We start from the raw sequence: 12789 nt of genomic DNA on the forward strand, positions 1-12789 counted from the left end.
CCCAACATGCATAGGAAACCAGTGAAAAGTATTTTGAGCCCTCAGTACAAATACTCCCATTACAATAACCTTATTCGGCCTGTTACCACTGTGTAATGACTCAAAAAATTAATAAAATTGATGAGCCGGCCGTAGTGGCCTAGCGGTTTTAGGCGCGTCAGTCTGGAACCGTGCGACCGCTACGGTCGCAGGTTCGAATCCTGCCTCGGGCATGGATGTGTGTGATGTCCTTAGATTAGTTAGCTTTAACTAGTTCTAAGGTATAGGGCAGGGGGGGACACGTGGTCGAGGGGTAGCGTCTTTGGTTCATAGTCAAAACGTGTTCGGTCCCTGGTTCGATCCCCGCCACTGTCTAAATTTTGATAAATAATCAGCATTGGCGGCCGAAGACTTCTGCCATAAGAAGTCAGCCTCATTCTGCCAACGGCCTTCTCAAAGAGGCCGGAGGAGCAGATAGAGGTTCAGGGCACTCTCTTGTCCTAGGGGTGGGAAATTGCCCCTAAAGGCGGAATCAGCAATGATCAACGACATGAGGATGCAGAAGGCAATGGAAACCACTGCATTAAAGGCACGTAACGTGTATCCACAGGACATGCGGCCTGTACTTGAAGAAGTGTCATGATGATCTCTCCATTGCCAAAAATTCCGGAATAGTCCCCCATTCGGGACTGCCAAGGGTGAGGTTACCATGAGAAAAAGATTGAATAATCAACGAAAGGATAATGTTCTACGAGTCGGGGCGTGGAATGTCAGAAGCTTGAACGTGGTAGGGAAACTAGAAAATCTGAAAAGGGAAATGCAAAGGCTCAATCTAGATATAGTAGGGGGCAGTGAAGTGAAGTGGAAGGAAAACAAGGATTTCTGGTCAGATGAGTATCGGGTAATATCAACAGCAGCAGAAAATGGTATAACAGGTGTAGGATTCGTTATGAATAGGAAGGTAGAGCAGGGGGTGTGTTGCTGTGAACAGTTCAGTGACCGGGCTGTTCTAATCAGAATCGACAGCAGACCAATACCGACAACGATAGTTCAGGTATACATGCCGACGTCGCAAGCTGAAGATGAACAGATAGAGAAAGTGTATGAGGATATTGAAAGGGTAATGCAGTATGTAAAGGGGGCCGAAAATCTAATAGTCATGGGCGACTGGAATGCAGTTGTAGGGGAAGGAGTAGAAGAATAGGTTACAGGAGAATATGGGCTTGGGACAAGGAGTGAGAGAGGAGAAAGACTAATTGTGTTCTGTAACAAGTTTCAGCTAGTAATAGCGAATACCCTGTTCAAGAATCACAAGAGGAGGAGGTATACTTGGAAAAGGCCAGGAGATACGGGAAGATTTCAATTAGATTACATCATGGTCAGACAGAGATTCCGAAATTAGATACTAGATTGTAAGGCGTACCCAGGAGCAGACATAGACTCAGATCACAATATAGTACTGCTGAAGAGTAGTCCGAAGTTCAAGACATTAGTCAGGAAGAATCAATACGCAAAGAAGTGGGGTACGGAAGTTCTAAGGAATGACGAAATACGTTTGAAGTACTCTAACGCTATAGATACAGCAATAAGGAATAGCGCAGAAGGCAACACAGTTGAAGAGGAATGGACGTCTCTAAAAAGGGCCATCACAGAAGTTGGGAAGGAAAACATAGGTACAAAGAAGGTAGCTGCGAAGAAACCATGGCTAACACAAGAAATACTTCAGTTGATTGATGAAAGGAGGAAGTACAAACATGTTCCGGGAAAATCAGGAATACAGAAATACAAGTCGCTGAGGAATGAAATAAATAGGAAGTGCAGGGAAGCTAAGACGAAATGGCTGCAGGAAAAATGTGAAGACATCGAAAAAGATGTGATTGTCGGAAGGACAGACTCAGCATACAGGAAAGTCAAAACAACCTTTGGTGACATTAAAAGCAACGGTGGTAACATTAAGAGTGCAACGGGAATTCCACTGTTAAATGCAGAGGAGACAGCAGATAGGTGGAGAGAATACATTGAAAGCCTCTATGAGGGTGAAGATTTATCTGATGTGATAGAAGAAGAAACAGGAGTAGATTTAGAAGAGATAGGGGATCCAGTATTAGAATCGGAATTTAAAAGAGCTTTGGAGGACTTACGATCAAATAAGGCAGAAGGGATAGATAACATTCCATCAGAATTTCTAAAATCATTAGGGGAAGTGGCAACAAAACGACTATTCACGTTGGTGTGTAGAATATATGGGTCTGGCGACATACCATCTGACTTTCTGAAAAGTATCATCCACACAATTTCGAAGACGGCAAGAACTGACAAGTGCGAGAATTATCGCAGAATCAGCTTGAAAGCTCATGCATCGAAGCTGCTTACAAGAATAATATACAGAAGAATGGAAAAGAAAATAGAGAATGCGCTAGGTGACGATCAGTTTGGCTTTCGGAAAAGTAAAGGCACGAGAGAGGCAATTCTGACGTTACGGCTAATAATGGAAGCAAGGCTAAAGAAAAATCAAGACACGTTCATAGGATTTTTCGACCTGGAAAGAGCGTTCGACTATGTAAAATAGTGCAAGCTGTTCAAGATTCTGAAAAAAATAGGGGTAAGCTATAGGGAGAGACGGGTCATATACAATATGTACAACAACCAAGAGGGAATAATAAGAGTGGACGATCAAGAACGAAGTGCTCGTATTAAGAAGGGAGTAAGACAAGGCTATAGCCTTTCGCCCCTACTCTTCAATCTGTACATCGAGGAAGCAATGATGGAAATAAAAGTAAGGTTCAGGAGTGGAATTAAAATACAAGGTGAAAGGATATCAATGATACGATTCGCTGATGACATTGCTATCCTGAGTGAAAGTGAAGAAGAATTAAATGATCTGCTGAACGGAATGAACAGTCTAATGAGTACACAGTATGGTTTGAGAGTAAATCGGAGAAAGACGAAGGTAATGAGAAGTAGTAGAAATGAGAACAGCGAGAAACTTAAAATCAGGATTAATGGTCACGAAGACAGTGAAGTTAAGGAATTCTGCTACCTAGGCAGTAAAATAACCAATGACGGACGGAGCAAGGAGGACATCAAAAGCAGAATCGCTATGGCAAAAAAGGCATTTCTGGCCAAGAGAAGTCTACTAATATCAAATACCGGCCTTAATTTGAGGAAGAAATTTCTGAGGATGTACGTCTGGAGTACAGCATTGTATGGTAGTGAAACATGGACTGTGGGAAAACCGGAACAGAAGAGAATCGAAGCATTTGAGATGTGGTGCTATAGACGAATGTTGAAAATTAGGTGGACTGATAAGGTAAGGAATGAGGAGGTTCTACGCAGAATCGGAGAGGAAAGGAATATGTGGAAAACACTGATAAGGAGAAGGGACAGGATGATAGGACATTTGCTAAGACATGAGGGAATGACTTCCATGGTACTAGAGGGAGCTGTAGAGGGCAAAAACTGTAGAGGAAGACAGAGATTGGAATACGTCAAGCAAATAATTGAGGACGTAGGTTGCAAGTGCTCCTCTGAGATGAAGAGGTTAGCACAGGAAAGGAATTCGTGGCGGGCCGCATCAAACCAGACAGTAGACTGATGACCAAAAAAAAAAGTTCTAGGGGACTGATGACCTCAGATGTTAAGTCCCATAGTGCTCAGAGCCATTTTTGAAAATTGATGAAAATGAGAGGTAGCTTGCAAAAGAGAGCGTGGAACCTCTCACACTAGCGTCCCTCAAAAGACGGAAAATAACAGTGAACTTCAAACTAAACCCAGACGAGGTGCGGTGTCATTAGTAGACAGCGATTGCATTCTTCCGTGTAGCAGAACAATTGACGGCTTGCCCCGGCCTGTCCTGACAGACTTTACGCCGCGTGTCACTGCCTGGCTTCGTGGAGTGGTCCCTCTAGTTCGGTATCGAGCTCTCCGGCGGATGGTACCGCGGCAGACCGTGACGTCATATCGCGAGGCGGCGTGCTCTCGTCCGGAGTTCCAGCTCCATCTCCAGCTGCGGCTCCTGCCCAGGCGGAAGGGAAAGCCCGGCCACGCCCAGCGCACCATTGTTCTGGCCGCCCGGCACCTGCGCTTCCCGCCCTCAGGAGAGAGTGACTTCTGTCAGCGCGGGAGACGCCCAGCATGGCGACAGAAGCGCGCGCTGCCAACCTTGCACCGCTCAAACCTCGCGCTAGCGGCTGCGTTTCGCAATGCGCCAAAACTGCTGCTAAAAAAAAAAAAAAAAAAAAAAAAAAACTTCACAGCAAACATAAACATAGCCAAAGCCTTGCAGACAAACAAAAATTATGCGAAGCAAAATGTAGTGTGAGCAGGGCTATGCGAGAGGGGTTCAATGAATTCGAAAGTAAAGTTCTATGTACTGACTTGGCAGAAAATCCTAAAAAAATTTTGGTCTCATGTCAAAGTGGTAGGTGGATCAAAACAAAATGTCCAGACACTTTGTGACCAAAATGGTGCTGGAACCGAGGATGACAGACTAAAGGCCGAAATACTAAACGTCTTTTTCCAAAACTGTTTCACTGAGGAAGACTACACTGTAGTTCCTTCTCTAGATTGTCGCACAAATGACAAAATGGTAGATATCGAAATAGACGGCAGAGATATAGAGAAACAATTAAAATCGCTCAAAAGAGGATAGGCCGTGGGCCTGATGGGATACCAGTTCGTTTTTACACACAGTACGCGAAGGAACTTGCCCCCCCTTCTTGCAACGGTGTACCATAGGTCTCTAGAAGAGCGTAGAGTTCCAAAGGATTGGAAAAGGGCACAGGTTATCCCCGTTTTCAAGAAGGGACGTCGAACAGATGTGCAGAACTATAGACCTATATCTCTAACGTCGATCAGTTGCAGAATTTTGGAACACGTATTATGTTCGAGTATAATGAATTTTCTGGAGACTAGAAATCTGCTCTGTAGGAATCATCATTGTTGTTGTTGTTGTTGTTGTTGTGGTCTTCAGTCCTGAGACTGGTTTGATGCAGCTCTCCATGCTACTCTATCCTGTGCAAGCTTCTTCATCTCCCAGTACCTACTGCAACCTACATCCTTCTGAATCTGCTTAGTGTATTCATCTCTTGGTCTCCCTCTACGATTTTTACCATCCACACTGCCCTCCAATACTAAATTGGTGATCCCTTGATGCCTCAGAACATGTCCTACCAACCGATCCCTTCTTCTGGACAAGTTGTGCCACAAACTTCTCTTCTCCCCAGTCCTATTCAATACTTCCTCATTAGTTATGTGATCTACCCATCTAATCTTCAGCATTCTTCTGTAGCACCATATTTAGAAAGCTTCTATTCTCTTCTTGTCCAAACTATTTATCGTACATGTTTCACTTCCATACATGGCTACACTCCATACAAATACTTTCAGAAATGTCTTCCTGACACTTAAATCTATACTCGATGTTAACAAATTTCTCTTCTTCATAAAGGAATCAACATGGGTTTCGATAAAGACGGTAGTGTGAAACCCAGCTTGCGCTATTCGTCCACGAGACTCAGAGGCCCATTGACACGGGTTTACAGGTAGATGCTGTGTTTCTTGACTTCCGCAAGGCGTTCGATACAGTTCCCCGCAGTCGTTTAATGAACAAAGTTAGAGCATATGGACTATCAGACTAATTGTGTACTTGGATTGAAGAGTTCCTAGTTAACAGAACGCAACATGTCATTTTCAATGGAAAGAAGTCTTCCGAAGTAAGAGTGATATCAGGTGTGCCACAGGGGAGTGTCGTAGGACCGTTGCTATTCACAATATACATAAATGACCTTGTGGATGACATCGGAAGTTCACTGAGGCTTTTTGCGGATGATGCTATGGTATATCGAGAGGTTGTAACACTGGAAAATTGTACTGAAATGCAGGAGGATCTGCAGCGAATTGATGCATGGTGCAGGAAATGGCAATTGAATCTCCATGTAGACAAGTGTGATGTGCTGCGAATACATAGAAAGATAGATCCCTTATCATTTAGCTACAAAATAACAGGTCAGCAACTGGAAGCAGTTAATTCCATAAATTATCTGGGAGTACGCATTAGGACTGATTTAAAATGGAATGATCATATAAAGTTGATCGTTAGTAAAGCAGATGCCAGATTGAGATTCATTGGAAGAATCCTAAGGAAATGCAATCCGAAAACAAAGGAAGTAGTTTACAGTACGCTTGTTCGCCCACTGCTTGAATACTGCTCAGCAGTGTGGGATCCGTACCAGATAGAGTTGATAGAAGAGGTAGAGTAGATCCAACGGAGAGCAGCGCGCTTCGATACAGGTTCATTTAGTAATCGCGAAGGCGTGACGGAGATGATAGACAAACTCCAGTGGAATACTCTGCAGGAGAGACACTCAGTAGCTCGGTACGGGCTTTTGTTGAAGAGAACATACCTTCACCGAAGAGTCAAGCAGTATGTTGCTCCCTCCTATGTATATCTCGGGAAGAGGCCATGACGATAAAATAAGAGAGATTAGAGCCCACACAGAAGCATACCGAGAATACAGGTGGCTTGCGGAGTATGGATGTAGATGTAGATGTAGAACCGTACACCCACCATCACCAACATACACCGTGTGGCCCAGTTCCGTTAGGGCTGTAACTACGAGGCGTGTTTTTTTTTTTTTAAGTAAGTGCCGTTTTGAAATTTAAAAAAGACGTGCTAAGATATCTCAATAATTTTATTTTTACATGAAAGCCTGTACCTTAATCTACTTTTCTACATAATTTCCGTCAATATTCAGGCACTTGTTATATCGTTGTACCAGTTTTTGAAAACCCTCCTCATAGAAGTCTGCCACCTCACTTGTTAACCTCTTCATCAGCACTGTTTTGACTTCGTCATCGTATTGAAGACGCTGATCGCCTAAGTGTTTCTTCAAGTGCAGGAACAGGTGGTAGTCGGGGCTGTACGGAGGATGATCTAGTTTTCCATCGAAAAGATGTGATGAGATCTTTGGTCTGATTCGCCACATACGGACGGACATTGTCTTGCAGCAAAAGGATGCCCTTGCTCAACTTCCATGGACTGTGTAAGTAGGCTGTTTAGGTTTTTATATTGGTAACGCCACGTAGCGCTCTACGGAAATCGCTGGCTGTGCTGTGTGCAGTCTGTGGTAGGTTAGCGTTGTTCTAATATTCGCTATTGTAGTGTTGGGCAGTTGGATGTGAACAGCGTGTAGCGTTGCGCAGTTGGAGGTGAGCCGCCAACAGTGGTGGATGTGGGGAGAGAAATGGCGGCGTTTTGAGAGCGGATGGTCTGGACGTGTGTCCATCAGAGACAATAAATTTGTAACACTGGATGTCATGAACTTCTATATATATTATGACTTTTGAACACTATTAAGGTAAATACATTGTTTGTTCTCTGTCAAAATCTTTCATTTGCTAACCATGCCTATCAGTAGTTAGTGCCTTCAGTAATCTTTTATTTAGCTGGCAGTAGTGGCGCTCGCTGTATTGCAGTAGTTCGAGTAACGAAGATTTTTGTGAGGTAAGTGATTTGTGAAAGGTATAGGTTAATGTTAGTCAGGGCCATTCTTTTGTAGGGATTATTGAAAGTCAGATTGCGTTGCGTTATAAATATTGTATATCAGTTTAGTGTTGATCAGAAGAGGTAAAGAGCGAAATGTCTGAGTACGTTCAGTTCTGCTCAGCTGTTCGATAATCAAATAATGTAAGAGATTTATCAGCACAGTAATTTATAAAGTAATTTATAAAGTTTCAACTGTTGCTTTGATTCTGGTGTGACGTAGGCCTCCCATGTTTCATCGCCCGTAACACTTTGGCTTAAGAAATCTTCACCGTCGTTGTGGTACCGCTCAAGGGAAGTCAATGCAATGTCTAAACGTTTGGTTTTGCGCACATCCGGTAACCTTTTCGGTACTCAACGTGCTCACAATTTTCGGTAATTCGAGTGTTGTGTCACAGTGCCATACAAAACACTACTAGCAACATTAGGAAAGTCATTCCGCAAGGAGGAAGTCGTAAAGCGTCTGTTTTCTCTCACCTTATTTTCCACTTCCTGCACCAAACATTCATTAACGACCGAAGGATGGCCACTCCATTGTTCATTTGTGCGGCCATCTTTAAAGGTTCTCACCCAGTTTCTTATCATTCCATGATTCATAATGTTTTCTCCGTAAACTGCACAGATCTCACGATAATTATCGGTCGCTTTTTGGTCTTTAGCACTAGGAAATCTTATAACAGCCTGTACTTCACCGTCGGCGGGACTCACGATTATCGGAGGCATCTTAAACACTCAATACACAACGTAAACAAGGAAGAATCAGACTGTAATGGCTTCAGTGCGCAGATTAAGGTGCAGGCTTTCGTGTAAAAATAAAAGTACTGAGATATCTTAGCATGTATTTTTTAAATTTCAAAACGGTACTTACTTAAAAAACTCGTTTCGTATGAAAAATAAAAGTCACGGACTATATTTACAAAATAACTGTATTTATTCAAAATAGTCCCCTCCTGAATCAATACACAGTTCAAATCGTTTTAAAAGTGTCTCGAAATAATCATTGTAGTCCTTTTTTGGAACTCTATTTAGTTCTGGAGTACAGTTTTCTTGGATGTCCTTAACTCGGTTGTAACGGTGTCCTTTCATTGCCAGCTTAATTTGGGGAACAACCAGAAGTTTGGATGCGACAAAATCCGGCGAAAACGGCGTGTGATCTAGAATTGTGATCCGTTTGGTGGCCAAAAACTCGCTTTGTAGCCTGGGGCGTCGTGGAGGACCAACCAGTACCTTAATTCTCGCTATTCCGGTCGAATTCGACGAATTCTCGCTCACAAGCGCAAGACTTGATGTTGGCTCTCCGTGCGATCTCCATTTCCCCGACGAGCGTCAGACACGAACTGTTAACATTTGCATCCAGGACGCTTCATAGATCTTCTACACGGTAATTGTTGAAATGTGAATGATCGTAATTCCATAACGCGCCCTAAGATGGCATTGCACTATGAAATTTCACACAAGCAATCCTAACGGGACTGGGACATACCGTGTACTTTCAAGAGAAACTGTCGAACAGATGCAACAACTGTACGCTTATATCACTGATAATCTGTTTCAGAATTCTGGAACACCTTTCATGACTTTTCTAGAGACCGAAAAGTTTCTCTATGGGAATCAACAGGAATTGCACAAACAAATATATTGTGAAACCCAGATCACTATGCTCGAACATTGGATCCAGAAGGCAGTGGGAGCTGGCGCCAAGACCGGTGCTTCGTGTCTCACTTCCCGGTGGCGTTCGAAACTCTCACTTTGTTGGATGATAAACATAATACGAGGATACGCAATATCAAACATGCTATTTGAATGTACTGATGAATTATCATGAAATAGAACAAAGCATATCGTTCTCAACCGAGGGAGGGAGAGAGAGAGAGAGAGAGAGAGAGAGAGAGAGAGAGAGAGAGAGAGAGAGAGCGTAAAAACAGTTCCGCGTGTACAGCACGGGAGTGTTGCATTCACATTGAAACGTCCCCTTGGAAAAATTATAAATGACTGTGCTGGTAAACTTCTACTTTATTTGATACAAAGACAGCTGAGTAAAATTGAGCGTTCTCAAACAGCTCTCTCTTTACTTATTCTGATCATCACTAAACTGACACACATTTTTTTTTCTTTTAGCGCGACGCAATCTGCCTTTCAATAATCTCTACAAAAGAACGGTCCTGACTAACAATACCTTTCACGAATCACTTACTTCACAAAAATCTTCATTTCTCGAACGACCGTAATACAGCGAGTGCCAATACTGCCAGCTAAACAGAAGATTCTAACTACTGAAGGCGCTAACTACTGATAGGCATAGTTAGTAAAAGAAACATTTTGATAGAGAACAAACAATGTATTTACCTTAATAATGTTCAAAAGTCATCATATATATATATATGACATCCATCTTAACAAATTTCCGTTTTCTGGCGGACACACGTCCAGATTTTCCGCTTATAGTAACCTCTCTCTCCACATCTACCACTGCTGGCGGGTCACCTCCAACTGCGCAACGCTACGCGCTGTTCCCATCCAACTGCCCAACACTACAATAGCAAATATTGTAACAATGGAAACCACCCACAGACTGTACACAGCACAGTCAGTGATTTTCATGCAGAGCGCTGCGTGCCGTTACCAACATAAAAACCTAAACAACCTACTTACAACATTGCACAAGGTGATTATAATTAAGATTCCAGTTTCGAAACGCTATAAAGAAAAAGAGTCGCTACTCAGAATCACTTCAAATTTGAATGGAATATTATCGATGAAGGGGGAAACAAAAGAAAGCATAACGAAAACTCTCCCAATAGACGGCGCTTTAACTGTCATATCGTAAATGGGATGTGCTAGGAATAACAGATGAATCACAATACGATGACTATGATGCACTATGTTATGTGCATGGCTGCAGAAGTTCGGTAGTCAGCAGTTGTGGCAGTGTTAGTTAGGCTGGCTTCAAGTGGTTCAAATGGCGCTGAGCACTATTGGACTTAACTTCTGAGGTCATCAGTCGCCTAGAACTTAGAACTAATTAAACCTAACTAACGGAAGGACATCACACACATCCATGCCCGAGGTAGGATTCGAACCTGCGACCGTAGCAGTAGCACGGTTGCAGACTGTAGCGCTTAGAACCGCACGGCCACTCCGGCCGGCGTTAGTTAGGCAAGATCGTACCACGCCGTATAGGAAAAATCGGTTTTTAATTGTCCAGAGGCAAACTGAGAAACAGTTATGTACCTCTAGTCTTTTATTTTGCCTATTCTGCCACTTAGAGTGCCATCTAGTGGTAAAATTCTCGTAATTTTTTTCTGTAACGATTTCCCTTCTTCGGATTTGTTCCGATCAAATTCTCATTCTGAGCAGCTTTATTTTTTTCAGCGTTTTGAAATTGTAACTTTAATTATAATCACCCTACACACATTTAAAGTTCGCCATCATAGCTGAATGGTCACCACAGATGACTGCCAGGTGTAGGACCCAAGTTCGTTTCCCAGTACTGCCAAGGATTGTTGCCTTGGTGGGACGACTGGTAGCGGGTGCACTCCGCCTCGTAATGCGATACGAGGAGCTGCTTGGCTGAGTAACAGCGGCTCACCGTCTGGAGCACCGGGAAAACGGCCGTGAGAGCGGTGTGCTGACAACATGCCCCTCCGTACCGCAGGCCCATGAGGCCGCGAGGTGTAGGATGACACGGCGGCCGGTCAACATCCCTAGGGCCTTCATGGCCTGAACGACGAGCTCGTTTTAATAAATAACTGACCTAGTGGATAACATCGGAAGCTCATCAGGCTTTTTGCGAATGATGCTGCTGCATAAAGGATATCCCAGGAGGAATGGTCAGTATTAGGGACTCCAAGGGCAAATAACATCCGTACCAAAAAAAAGTCTAGCACGTGCGAGCTGTAAAATACATTCCTGAAGAGCTACGAACACTTTATCTTCGATAGTGCAAAACAATATCTTCTTCTGCAAGCTTTTTGCTTTCCATATTTTGGGAGGAGGTAGTATATGCCAAATCATGTAAAAATTGTGTAGTGAACTTGAGCTCTAAAATGCATACCTTAACAGCTATGAGCAATTGTTCAGTAGAAGAGATGTGTTTCTAAGTAGCGGAGATGAACAAGTACTCGTGGCCACTATTTTTGTCCTGTTTTAGTACATACTACCATATCTTAAAATATGGAAAGCAAAGAGCTTAAAGATGGGGAGACTTTTTGTCACATTAGAGAAAATCAACAAGCGCTCATAGCTGTTAAGGCACGCAATTCAGAAACCATGTTTACTGGACTTTTTTGCTTGGAAGGGCTTATCCCCATTACATATCTGGGAGTGTGCATACGTAGTTATTTAAATGTGAACCGACAACATTTAACAAATCGCAGGAAATGGAGATGCCAAATTGAAAATCACTGGAGGGATCCCCAGGACGTGTACACTACCACGAGAATACTAGACGTCTGGAACCGCGCGACGGCTACGGTGGCAGGTTCGAATCCTGCCTCGGGCATGGATGTGTGTGATGTCCTTAGGCTAGTTAGATTTAAGTAGTTCTAGGGGAATGATGACCTCAGAAGTTAAGTCCCATAGTGCTCAAAGCCATTTGAACCTATTACTAGACTTTTTTCTGAAACGACTTATCCTCATTACTGGAGTATGCATACTCAGTGACTTAAAAGTGTAATGACAACATTTAACAAATCACAGGAAAGGAGATGCCAAACTGAGAATCACTTGAGGAATCCTCAGGAAGTCTTCTCCAGTCAGTCTACAAAATCTTTGTCGACTGATACAGCAATATTGCTCCTCAGCCGACAACCTTTAGCGTAGGAAATAATAGTGCTGTTCACGCAAGGTATGTAGTAGAACGTCTGTGAAGTTCGGTGGGTAGGAGATGAGGTACTGGCGGAAGTAAAGTTGCGAAGGTGGGTAGTCAATCTGCTTGAACAGATCGGTTCTCAGCATAAGGCAAAGGTCCCACTTTCGAATACCGATCTGTCACAGTTTTAATTTGCCAGAAGGTTTAAGAAATAGAGGAGATTCAAAGAAGAGCAGGAAGTTTCTTCACCGGTTCGCTTACTGAGCTTGAAAGTTTCCCGAAAACGTCCATCCAATTCCAATGGATGATAAGTGCCGATTACTGTTAAAAATCTCGTGAAAAGACCACGAAGCCAAAATAATTTGGAAAATTCGATCAAAACTTGTTCTTCTCGTTACAGGCTTTGGAAAGGGTGGGTGGGAGGGGGGTAAGTGAGAACAATGCAGAAAGTAACTTC

Source organism: Schistocerca gregaria, chromosome 7 (genome assembly GCF_023897955.1).
Source record: "Schistocerca gregaria isolate iqSchGreg1 chromosome 7, iqSchGreg1.2, whole genome shotgun sequence".
NCBI classification, from domain to species: domain Eukaryota; kingdom Metazoa; phylum Arthropoda; class Insecta; order Orthoptera; family Acrididae; genus Schistocerca; species Schistocerca gregaria.